At 36.1% G+C, this 13,649-nt stretch overlaps 1 protein-coding gene across 1 annotated transcript in view; it reads left to right on the top strand.

Annotated features, from left to right (window-relative positions):
• Positions 1-13,649, top strand: part of SYT4 (synaptotagmin 4) — a 276,953-nt gene that overhangs the window by 54,149 nt on the left and 209,155 nt on the right. The window contains exon 3 of the transcript XR_013814225.1: positions 3,127-3,247. The gene's annotated coding sequence lies outside the window, so the exon portion shown is untranslated. The remainder of the gene's footprint in view (positions 1-3,126; positions 3,248-13,649) is intronic.

Here is a 13,649-nt window from a genome sequence, read left to right as displayed (position 1 = left end):
CTGGTCATTGACCAAATTCTAACTTTATCTAAATATAAAAGATAAGCAGAAACATTATGAATAAAAGATTAATTAAAAGGTAGAAATGCCTTACCATATATTAACATATATTTTTAAAGTTATAATAGTTCAAATGGAAGGACACTGTTCTAAAATGGTCAGGAAAATCAATAGAATTAGAAATGACATAATAATGACAACAGTCTCTGTACTATTTAGAAATTTTATATCACATTTCTAAACATGAACATGTTTTTAATATTTTAAAAAGTTAAGAATGACTGCAATTAAGTGAAAGTGCTATACATCATAACAAATGATTCTAGATCTGAATGGTGCTAGGAAGTAAATTTAGTCTTAAGTATTTTTACATCCATTGTAAGAAAATAAATTACTTAAGCATCTAGCTTAATAGGTCAGGTAAAGAGTGATATATCACAGGTAAGGACAGCTTAGTTATAGCGTTCCCATCAGTGTGATTCTGCTTCCCCCCCCCCCCCCCCCGCTTTTTTTGTATCTGCCTTTCATTTTGATTTACTCTAGACATATCCACTCCTCATAATTTTCTAGCCTCATCTAATGGAATTTACCTAAAATGTTCTCTGCTCTCTTTCCATTTCTTCCTTCATATCATCCTTAGAAGTCCAACTAAATCTGCCTCCTTTTATGAATTATTCTTCAACAATAATCATGTTATGGTAAAAAAAAATACAGAATTTACAGCATGGACTAATTCCAAGGTATATTTAAAAATCAGCACTTAATTATGTCCTCTCTAATTATATGTATGGCATTTCTAACTAGGTTAGTAGCTCTTCCACAGCCTTATCCTGATGGTTTCCCTGCACAGGTTATAGGGTGATTGGCAAAGAGTTTACTTTCAGAGAAGCACTAATGCATTTGTGACATGTCAATGATAATATTTTTCCAGATATGGAACAAGAGATGCTGAATTGTACCAAAGGTCAGAAATAAAGCAATGGTTTTGTCCAAAGTCTAGAGAATTTGTGATATTTCCAGATAAGCAATAGATTTTTGTTTCCATTACTTGAACTGATTTCATTATCATTTGATGTTTCTTTGGGCCCTTCTGTTATCACGCAGGCTGTGATTCCATTGTATTTATTTTGCCACTTTATAGGATTTAATCTATCAAACATCTTGTTGTGCTAAAGGATGTTCAGTTATATTTTAAAACAAGATCTAGGATAGCCACCATTTGCAATTTTAAAATTATTTCTTCCTCCTCTGCCATCCTTCTTTCCACCTTTCCCCCTCTCTCCTACTGATTGACAAAACATTCCAAATACACAGAAAATTCCAATGAATGTTTTGGGGAGAGCTGCATCCCCATTCATACACAAAAAATGATAGAGGGCACATATGAACATGCATTCAGAAACAACCTGTTAATGGGGCAGATAAGCACTTGCATTTAAGAATGCTGCTCTCCTGAGCTAAGAAATGGCTGTTAGATAGTAATCTGGATAGACTGCCTGCTTGTCTTATCAAAGGCTTTTAGTTTTATAATAAAGATAAGGGGACAATGCAGGATTTCCCTATGATGGGGTTAAATTAAGCTTTTCTAAAGATTTTTATACTTCAAAGTGTCAAATAAAAAAACAAATGTGGAGTTAAGTAAGAAGAGACAATACAAATGGATTATGGCAAGAGGAGAGAATGGTATTTGCCACTGTGGGAGAGACACTATCTCAGTAGGAAGAATACTTTGACCATAAATATTCACAAGCATCTCAAAGGTTCAGCAGAAAAGAGAGAGTGGAGGAGTGAATGAGTCTATGAAGAATTGGATGTGGGAAAGTGGGATGAAAGGGGTGATCCACACTTGATCAAGAAATGTTTTACTTGACGGCAAGTGGGTTAGAATCAGGAGTAAATTTCAGGTGTCTGGAAATAAGATAAGCTGAACTAAAATTTGAGCAAACCAAGGTGGCAGGTATTTTGTCCAGGTTGGTCAGTAGGTACACACAATTCAGCTAACCATTTATGAAGCAAAGAATGGGAACTGGAGAGTCTTTGGCCTTCTCAGGGTAAATAAAGGGAGCATTCGTAAGTCTTGTCTAAGCCATATGGAAAGGATGGTTCCTTACTTTAAACTGTTTTTAGAACACAAAGAGATGGGGGAATATTTTTAAACCTTCATTGTATTTCAGGATCACAGGACTTGGGTCAAGTTCAGGATTGTCAATTGCTTTAATATGGGGATTACCTGACAATTCTGAGACTGAATATATAAATGGCCAGCCCATATATGACAATAAAACTGACTCATGTTCTCTACAGCAACCAGGTAGGAAGACAAACCACACAGTGTAGCAATTGGCCCACGATGATCAGGATTTGGTCAATAACCACCAGTTTCTTTATCATTGGCCTCTGGACTCAACTTAGGACCAACCAGATAAAGCCAATTAATCTTCCCACACCAATCACCTAGGACCGTGGTCGGCAAACTGCGGCTTGTGAACCACATGCAGCTCTTTGGCCCCTTGAGTGTGGCTCTTCCACAAAATACCACGGCCTGGGCGAGTCTATTTTGAAGAAGTGGCATTAGAAGAAGTTTAAAAAATTTGGCTCTCAAAAGAAATTTCAATCGTTGTACTGTTGATATTTGGCTCTGTTGACTAATGAGTTTGCCGACCACTGACCTAGGACACTGTATCCCCAGCTTCCCTAAAATAATAATCTCTAATTAGAGCATTCCTGAATATTTCCCTTGTCTTTGTTGTTGTTGTTATTTAATATATTTTTATTGATTTTAGAGAGGAAGGGAGAGAGAAAGAGAGATAGAAACATCCATGATGAGAGAATCATTGGTCAGCTGTCTCCTGCATGCCCCACAATGGGGATTGAGCCTGTAACCTGGGCACATGCTCTGAGTTGGAATCGAACCATAACCTCTTCGTTCATAGGTCGATGCTCAACCACTGAGCAACAACAGCAGGGCACTTCCCTTGCTTTTACCATAGATTTTTCTCACTCCCCTGCCTACCTTTAAGTATCTTCACCAAACACAAGTGCTAAGCTGATGTCCTTGCTATCACAAGCTCTGAGTAAATTGACCCCAATTATTCTTATTTGGGTGATCTTTGTTCATGTCCATAGTTTTCTGGGAGACACGATCTGCACAGCTTGTCAACGCAGACCCCAGCCTTCAACCATGAGAGGTATCCAAAAGGTCACTTGTGCCTCGCTGCTCATGACTTCAAGGGTCCACACCAGTGTGGTAAGTCCATACTAAATCTGAACTCAGTACTGGTTTGAGTTTCTCTGTTATTTGTCCTCAGTATGTTACTCCAGTTTTGTTATTGGGTCCCATTGGTTATCATCTTTGGTGGAAACAAGGACACTCCTTTTGGTGCTTCTGTTCTCTTTTGTGCTTCTGTTTTGTGTTGAGCTGTCTGAAGTATTGATTGTCATAGGAGAATCATGGGCATAGGTGCTATCAGCCCATGGTTCAAGCTGGCCTCAGAGACTGTATATTTTAAAAGCATTTACTTGTTTCCTAGTTACTTTTCTTTGAGATTTTTCATGTTTGAAAATTACAACTCTGAATATTTAGACTTGAAGAGGAATTATTAGGTATGTGTATATTAACACAGTTTCATAGATTATAAAAGTCTTATTCAAAATTGGAAGAATTGAAACAGAATCTCTCCAAATTTTATTTTTACTTCCTATTATAGACACATGAGGGCATTTATTTTAAATCTTTTAAGTCATCTCTACAAAAAAAATATTGACAATTATGTGGACAGCTACTTATTTACTTTGAGGCAAGAAATTGTTAGCAGCCTTGTCATACGCTACATGTCCTTTAAAATAGCCCTTCTCCCTCTGTTTGTGTCATATTACTTGAAGCCACACACACAGAATCCTTGATTCCCATCATTACCATTTCATTCCTTTTAGTTTGACAGAGGTTTTGGTTATGTCCCAACTTAAATAAAAAATATTTCTAGAAAGAATAAAATATATCAGGCCTGAAGCATATGACAGAAGCTTATTAAGTATTGGTAGATTCAACCACATCATTTGATATTTACCTTGAATGACAAGTGGTCAGATTACACAGTGGAATACTACTCGGCCATAAAACAGAAGGAAATATTGCTTTTTGCAACAGCATGGATGGACCTGGAGAATATTATGCTAAGTGAAATAAGCTAGTCAGAGAAAGACAAGTCCCATATGATTTTACTTATATGTTAATCTAATGAACAAAATAAACAGACTCATAGATACAGAGAACAGACTGACAGAAGGTAAAGAGATTGGGTGGCTGGGTGGAAAGGTGACGAGATTTAGTAAAAAAACAAAACAAAAACTCATAGACAAAGACACTAGAGGGAAAGGGAGGTGGAGGAGGTGGAGGCGGTTAAAGGGGGGATAAATGGTGACTTGGGGTGGTGAACATACAATGTAATATACAGAGGATGTATTCTAGAATTGTACACCTGAAATCTATATAATTTTATTAACCAATGTCACCCCAATACAGTAATTTTTTTTAAAATTGCAAAATAAAAAGGTAGGGCTATGATGAGACAGTTGAGTTCTTTGACTTTTCTCATGCTTTCAGAGTTTAGTGAAATTGTTAAAATTATCTTCCTGCCAGCAAATTCCTTGTGGTCACGGCCACCCAAGAAACACCACTCAGTGGCATTTTCTCTGTGCTTCTGGATCCCTGTGAATGTGGGTTTTGTTATTGTGCTGTTTTATTGTCATTTTATTTCATTTTAGCCTGTCTCTCACCGTCCTTATCCAGATGCCTTTATGTCTTTTCTCAGTCATAATCCATTAGGTCGTGGCATCCTTCAATGTCCCATTTAAGTTGGCAAATAGAGGATGATGCTTTCATCATTAACACATAAAACACACTGGTGCTTGGTAGAGTGGCCACAATAACAAATGGGTGTTTGACGCCTGAGAAATTTGAACAAGAACAGTTCATTTACATTAACAAATGATAGTCTCCCACGTTCTAATTTAGCGTAACCAGGCCTAAGGAAATCAGAAAAGGAAGGAGAGAAATAGCTTGGGGGAGAATAATAGGAGAGACTTCATTCAGTGGGAAGTTAAGCAGTGCCTGGATTAGTAATGTTAAACACACTGGATAATTATGCATTAAAGGTAAATCAATAAAGTGGCAGAAAGCAAATAACATGGTGAGTGCTGGTGGGATAATAGTTATTTTTCTGGACCATTTAAGTGCAATGCAGTTGAGGGAGAAGAACTTTGCAAATTCAGAAGGTGTTTTTGGTTTTGAGGTTATTTTTAAGGAAAGGTCCTTTTATGTGTTTTCTTCTCAAAATTAAGTGATGATTCTTATTTTGCAAGAGAAATTGGGTAAGATCATGAAAAGTGGTTCATATACAAATTTCAGACCTTCCCCTAAGTCAAGGACATGTGAAAATCCCTTCTTCATGAAAACGCTCCTTCATTCTACCCATTTTGTGTGTGTGTGTGTTTGCAATCTATGTATCTAGAGGGTCATAAAAGTGACTGGTAAGAGAACTTAAAAGTATGCTTTATGCTCAGATACTCATCTCTCACTTAAAACAATCTAGGAAAATAGGTATTGTATTCATTCCCATTTTTGAAACTTGAAGACTTGCAAAACTTGAGGCGTGCAAAAACTAAGTATCATGCACAGTCTGCAAAAGATTGAGCCAGAATTGACCACTGTTTAGTCTGTCTGTCCTCAATAAATAATTCCTAAGTGAATAAAGGTTCACTGCTAAGATTTGGGCTGGGCACTGAATGTCGGTGGGGTAAGGGAGTGATTCCAATTTGCTTAATTCTACCCCAGCACGCATAAGTCTCCCCATGCTGATAAGCAGAGTATGAGGTTAAGAGCAGAGTCTGGAGCTAGACTACATGAGTAATGCCCAGCTCTTTTGCACACTAGCTATGTGAGTCAGAGGAAGTTTACTTTATTTCTCTGTGTCTCAGTTTTCTGAGCTATAAAATGAGATAATATTGGTGACCACTTAATAGGGTTATTGTGAGGATTAAATTTGTTCATATATTAAAATAATTACAAACAAATGTTTATATATGTTTGCTATTATTATTCCTTTTTCTTATACAACTACAAATAGAAAACATATTTGTAGCTGATTAAATGCTTTATGATGTATCCTACTTGAATTAATATCTTATATTACTCTTGCACATATAAGTTTTGTATAATGTCTAAGACTTTCAAGGGTTGTGAGAAATAGGTTGTCTTATAGTTCTTAGTCCTTCAAAAATTTGATCATGAAAAAATTGTAGGTACTTTTAAAATGTAATTGGCTCTATATACTTTATATTTATGAACATTAATAATTGAAGTATCTGATGTCACATGTACCAAAGGCATAGATTTTGGCATGGAAAGATTAAATCAGAGTGATGGAGAGCATGATACAAAATGGTCTAGATTTGACCTTCAACTTTGATACATGTATTTAGACTATCAGTTCTACTTTTAGTTTTCTTGCTTGCATTATGGTAATAGTGGTGCAAAATGAATAGGGCTATTATAAATTTTGAATGACTTTTATACATAGGCAATAGTGTCATAAATGTTAGCTATTATTATTTGCTGTGGCTTTGTCCTCCCTTAAATTTCCACAGGTTAGACAGTTGGATGGTTTAAGGGAGGAAACATAATTTTCCATCTACCTCTCTGAGTTCTTAGCTGAGACTCCTGTAATAAAGGACAGATTTACAGGAGAAAAGTAGGAGTTTATTAACATCTATACCTCATGTATACTTGGTACTTACATGGGGTAAAATGAGTAACAACCTGAGATGCCTTAGAATTCAGACTTTAACACCATCTTAATAAGGAAAGAGGAGGAGGGATATAGGTGCCTTAGGGTAGAGTAAATAATTACTAGGAAAAATAAGTGGGCCCTTTGAATAATAGATGGGAAATGTGATAGTTTCTGAGAAGGTTTGTCTGGGTGTGATATCACAGCTTCTAGATTCCTCTCTAGTGAGGACTCTATCTTCCCTGATTGATATAACTTCTTGGGAGGAGATTTATGATGATGACATTCCTGCTGGAGGACCTATCTTTAAGCAGATAAGGGGAGTTCAGAGAAAATCTCTTTCTCTCGTTTTGCTGTTTTTCAAGTGCCTACAGCTCAAAATAATAATATACCAAAGCTGCATGTGTTGTGGTGGCATCTTCTGCTACCCTTCAACAAGGTAAGCCCTTCCTCTAGCTTTCATCTTGAAATTCATATCACTTACATATCCTTTGTGAATTCTATTAGAACATGTTCACGTACTTAGGGGAAACCACCAAGAGATAACTACTCATGCACAGTAATACACACTCTAGCATCACTTATTCTATGTCATGTTAGAAGTCCATGGCCCATTCACTCTGCATGTCTATACCTTTATATTGAATTAAATTGATCTTTTGTTCACTCTTGCTATCCTTCTTTCATAGAGGAAAATATTTTCTGAAATAGTGAATGATAAGAGGATATCTGAAGGATAAGTCACAGCCAACTGGTTAAAATTAGAATGAAAAAAAAATACTCAAGGCAGCTAATTCACATGTGCCAAAGGCCTTTGGTTGAAGACAAAAGTACAAAAGGACCTGAAGTTGATTGGGAGGGCTGATACAGATAAATAACATCATAGATCAAGATGATACTGTTTAGATTATATCAACATTTTAAATTTACAAAGTGCTATATGATACAATTGTACAAATAGCAAACTGAACAAGAGATAAAAACCTAAAAATATTTGCAACCATTATATTCAGCGGAGGATTATTTATTTATATTTTTACTATTGACAGAGCTCTTACAAGGACATGTTACATGTTTTTATTAATACTGTTTTTAAGCCTGGCCAGTGTTTTTCAGTGGTTGAGTATCTACCTATAAACCAGGAGGTCACAGTCAGGGCACATGCCTGGGTTGCAGGCTCAATCCCCAGTAGGGGGTATGCAGAAGGCAGCTGATCAATGATTCTCTCTCATCATTGATGTTTCTATCTCTCTCTTCCTCTCCAGTTCTTTCTGAAATCAATAATATATATATATATATATATATATATATATATATATATATATATTAAAGATTATTGTATGTCTTTTAAAAAAGATCTTATATTTTCTTCACATTGGCCCTACCTGTGTCTTTTCTTCTTAACATATCCTTAAGGATTTTATAATTTCTGTAGCTGCTTCAAAATAGATTTTTGGAGGGTAGATTTTGATTTCTAGGTGGGTACTTTGTATTACAATAGCAATATAGTCACAATATTTGTACATTTGTATTATATTCAATTTCATTTGCCTGAGAAATTCTAACATTTTTAAAAAATTATCAGGCTTTACAAGTATGATTTTAAACTCAATATATGTGAACATATGTGTGCCAATATTTATACCAATTATTTATTTTTCTTATTTTACTGCACTTACTCTTTGAATACCAACAAGTTTATTTTTAAAATTAGATTAAGTTTCCCTAAAGTTCATATGAAAGAAAAAGCCAAGACATGTATATTATAAATAAAAATTCCAAGGGAAGTTTTACTATGCTGGATATAAGTCGAGCCACTTATATTAAAATCAATTTGGCATTGGTTAGGAACATAAAAATAAGTCATGATAAGTAATATAGAATATCTGGATTATATACTCCTGATAATAAATATTGATGTTATTAAACCCAAAACTCCCATTAATATTAAGTAGAAAACCTATTCAAAATGTTAATATATATTACTGAATTTATCAAATAAAGATTTATATAATGATGAATATGAGTCAACATTCAGAAGGATATGTAGAGAAGATAACCTGGAATTTTGGAATCACTTTTTCTCTAGAAGCATTGTACTAAATCTTAAAGAGATTCTTATGTAAAAGTTTAAGGTGATTATCAAAGTTTCTAGAAATGTCTTAGAATGAAGGTGACAAAAGAGTCAACTAAGACAGGACTTGTTAAAAACACATTTTGTGTCCAGACCTGAAAGAATGCAATCTACTAAAAAATGGAAACCAAAAGTTCAGAGCCAAGCCAGAAGACTAGCTCTCAATCATCTTGCAATCTGTAAAACTGAATTACCAGCTCTCAATCATCTTGCAATCTGTAAAACTGAAGCATTTGGCTTCCTGGAATTTTATTCTTGAGTCCAGTAAGGCATTGACTATCTTTATTCCTTCTTCTTCTCACCCTCAACTGATATATCTACCACCATCACATCTATTTTAGGTTATTTTAAATTCCAGGTCTACTTCTTGTCCCCTTACATGTGAATGAGGCACTGGGATAGAACCAGGTACTAATCCTATATAATAATCCTATATAATAAAGAGGTAATATGCAAATTGACCATCACTCCAACACACAAGGTGGCCGCCCCCATGTGGTCAAAGATGGCCGCCCCCATGTGGATACAAGATGGCCATCACAAGATGGCCAGCAGGGGAGGGCAGTTGGGAGGGACCAGGCCTGCAGGGGAGGGCAGTTGGGGGTGATCAGGCCAGCAGGGGAGGGCAGTTGGGAGGGCCCAGGCCTGCAGGCGAGGGCAGTTAGGGGCAACCAGGCTGGCAGGCCAGGACAGTTAGGGGCAATTGGGCCAGCAGGGGAGCAGTTAGGTGTCAATCAGGCTGGCAGGGAGTTGTTAGGGGGTGATCAGGCTGGCAGACAGAAGTGGTTAGGGGCAATCAGGTAGGCAGCTAGGCGAGCGGTTGGGAGCCAGCAGTCCTGAATGATGAGAGAGATGTCCGACTGCCCATTTAGGCCTGATCTCAGTGGGATCGGGCCTAAACGGGCAGTTGGACATCCCTTGAGGGGTCCCAGATTGGAGAGGGTGTGGGTTGGGCTGAGGGACACCCCCCCCCCCGCCCCCTGTGCACGAATTTTGTGCACCGGGCCTCTAGTAATGATCATATATGTATTAATTCCCAGCTCTAGGGAACTAGCATCATTTCTTGTATTGCTTAATCTTCCTATCTTGCAAGAGGCAGCAGTGAAAATGAAGAAGAATTGGAGAGTTATGTCTGGATTTAGACAGCCTATGGCCACTATTAGAAACACTATTCAATATACTAGATTAATATATTACACTTAATACTCTTCTGAATTTCTACCAGTAATAACATGACCACATTGTGCTCAACCTTTCTACATTATCTCCTGTGATTTCCATTTATCATAAAATTTAATAAAGGCAGAGTCACTGTCTTACTATTAACATTAGTCATAGACTGCTTCTAATACATGTATTTTCTGCCGGAAATGAATAATCTGCACACTCTTTACTTACTAAATTAATTAAGCTGAAAATTCAGTTTGATCAAAAGGATACTTGCTCAATGTTAATTGACTTACTAAATTTCAGTTGTTAATGATCTGGGGAAAAATTCTTTGATGCATCGAAATTTCTGCATAATTAAATAGCAAATAGATTTCTAAAATGTCATATGAGATATAGCATTTTAAATAATCTTATATAGTAAGATTTCTTTAACATTATAGTTCACAGATGAGTGTTGGTGGGGTAAGGAAGTGATTGCAATTTGCTTAATTCTTATATTACTTAATATATTTTATATTAATATCTTATATTACTCTTGCACATATAAGGCTTTAATGTAGTTTCATAAACTGAAAGGTACTTAGGTATTCACACATTGCTTATTCATGTTTATGTTGGCTTCTGTGTATGTGTATTCTGTTCTTTGGAACAGTGGGCAAAATTGTGAACAGAGAACAATTTATCTCTAGCGCTCTTCTCCCAAGATTTTTTTCAAAGACTTACTTTCTCTTTGCTCTCTGGAGATATTCTAGTGACCATAATAGAGTCAGTCATTCAGAGGATTCTTTTCTGCAAGGAATTTTTATTTTCATTGTTATCCTAGTTGGTGAGATGAAAATTATCAATTCTCCCTAACTGAAGATTCCTAAAAGCAGATGATTTAAATCACCATAGTCAGGGAGATAGATAACAAAACCCAGTTAGATCCAGATTAATCCAAGATAGAGGTAAAACTAACCAGAAAATGACCCCGGACCCCATTATAAGCTTATTTTAATATATCAGCATACTAAATAACACACCCTGAAATGTAATGAATATTCTGTTGAGGTCCTCCCCTGGAACCTCCCCTAAAATTCCTGACTGTAGGAAATAACTAGTAGACAAAACTCAGGACAAAGAATGCCAGCGTGTGATTTCCTTGAGCATGCCTGCGGCCCTTTCCTCAGGCTCCTACTTTTGGTTTCTTTGTCCTAAATTCTAAGGGTTCTGAGGAGAGCTGCAGCCAAAGGAGCCTTGGGCAGTGGTGGCTCCTCCTGGGGTTACCCCCTGGTCCTTTCTCCAAGGGCCCTTCGTTTGCCTCACTGTCATAAGCTTTAATAAACTCATTTTCACTTTCCAATAAAGAAAAAATCTTCTTGTTGAGAAGTGTTTTAGAGATGAGAAGTGTTTTAAAAGATGAAAGGGATAAAAAGAGAGAAAGGAGAAGGAAGGAGGAGGGGAAAAATAGAGCAAATAAAAGGAGAATATCTCATGAAGTTTGATTTGGAAGAACTAGAAAGAAAGATATGAGCAGTTATTCAAGCAGTGCCTGGCAGCTTGATCAAGGAGACAAATTTGTGGTAAAGGTGGTGACCAATTCCTTAAGAAGGGTACATGACTTTTTTCCTTCTTCACCAAAAATATAAATAAATAAATAAATAAAAACGAAGGCATTTATCTTTCTCTAATTGACTTACTAGTATTTCCCTTAGCATAATACTCTCCAGGTCCATCCATGCTGTTGCAAATGGTAGGAGTTCCTTTGTTTTTACAGCAGCATAGTATTCCATTGTATAGATATACCACAGTTTTTAATCCATTCCTCTGCTGATGGGCAGTTAGGCTGTTTCCAAATCTTAGCTATTGTAAATTGTGCTTCTATAAACATAGGGGTGCATATATCCCTTCTGATTGGTGTTTCTAGTTTTTTGGAATATATTCCTAGGAGTGGAATCACTGGGTCAAATGGGAGTTCCATTTTTAGTTTTTTGAGGAAACTCCATAAGCGAAATAAGTCTGTCAGAGAAAGATAAATATCACATGATCTGACTAATTTGTGGAATATAATGAACAACATAATCTGATGAACAAAAACAGATCCAGAGACAGAGAAGCATCTATCAGACCGTCAAACCTCAGAGGGAAGGTAAGGGGGTGGAGGTAAGGGGGAGAGATCAACCAAAGAACATGTATGCATGCATATAAGCATAACCAGTGGACATAGACACCAGACGGGTGAGGGCATGAGTGGGAAGGGGGAAGTGGGGAGCCAATGGAGGGGTTAATAACACATATGTAATACCTTAATCAATAAAGAAAAACAAATTAAGGCAAAAAAGGCACAAAATGGGTATTTTTGAAAGAATGAATACCTTAAAATTATTGTAGAGATTTATTCAATTAATTAGTACAAGATGCTGAAATATGAATTTTAAGCAGAATATCATCTTATGTTTATTCTCCATAGCAAAAATCAGTCAGCTTTAACTCATACATTTTAAATTTATTCACTCAACACAAAATTAATGTGATAATTATTGTGTTATTAAATGCATTTTGTAGAGGATAATTTATATTTGAAAGTTAATACACTTTATTTTTTGAGCATTGTTAGGTTTACAGAAAAGGTAAGAAGAGAGTACAGAGTTCTTCATTTCCCTCATTATTAACATCTTTCTTTAGAATGGTACATTTGTTACAATTACAGAGCCAATATTAATATATTAGTACTAGCTAAATTCAATTGTTTATATTACGTTTATTCCTTTTGTTGTACATTCCATAGTTTTGCTATTCTGTATGATACCATGTTGTACATTCCATAGTTTGAAACTATTCTGTATGATTCTGTTTGAAACTATTCATAATGACATATATGAACCACATTGTATCATACAGAATAGTTTCACTGCCCTAAACACACACACATACACACACACACACTTTGCTTTGCTTTGCTTTCCTATCATTTTTTGGTCACTATATTTTTATAAAAGTATTGTGTTATTGATTACATTGATCCTTTAGTCAACTGTTTTCCTGGCTGTGTGGCTCATTCTTTGGAGCGGCATCCCATACACCAAAAGGCTGTTGCAGGTTTGATTAGGGTGCATGTGGGAGGCAACCAATCAATGTTTCTTTCTCACATCAATGTTTCTCTCTCTCTCTCTCTCTCTCTCTCTCTCTCTCTCTCTCTCTCTCTCTTCCCCTCCTTCCCTTCTTCTCTCTCTAAACATCAATAAAAACATATCTTTGGGTGAGGATTTAAAAACACACACACACAAAAGACACCTGTGCTCCACTTATCTCTCCCTTCCTCTCTCTAAACCCCTGACAACCTCTGGTCTTTCCACTGTCTCTTTAGTTTTGCATTTTTGCTAATGTTATACACAGCAAACATTCATCATACAGCATGTAGCCTTTTCAGATTGTCTTTTTTCACTTTGTAGTATTTCATATTAATCTATGTATTTTCGTGGCTTGATAACTTATTTGTAAAACCTGAATCAGTTCACAATTTTAGAGTTCCTTCAAGTAAAATGAGTGTATATACAAAAAACAAACAAACAAACAAAAAA

Source organism: Cnephaeus nilssonii, assembly GCF_951640355.1.
Source record: "Cnephaeus nilssonii genome assembly, chromosome: 11".
Classification (NCBI taxonomy): Eukaryota; Metazoa; Chordata; class Mammalia; order Chiroptera; family Vespertilionidae; genus Cnephaeus; species Cnephaeus nilssonii.
The sequence above is the reverse complement of the archived record's forward strand: the minus strand, read 5'-3'. Positions and strand labels throughout refer to the sequence as shown.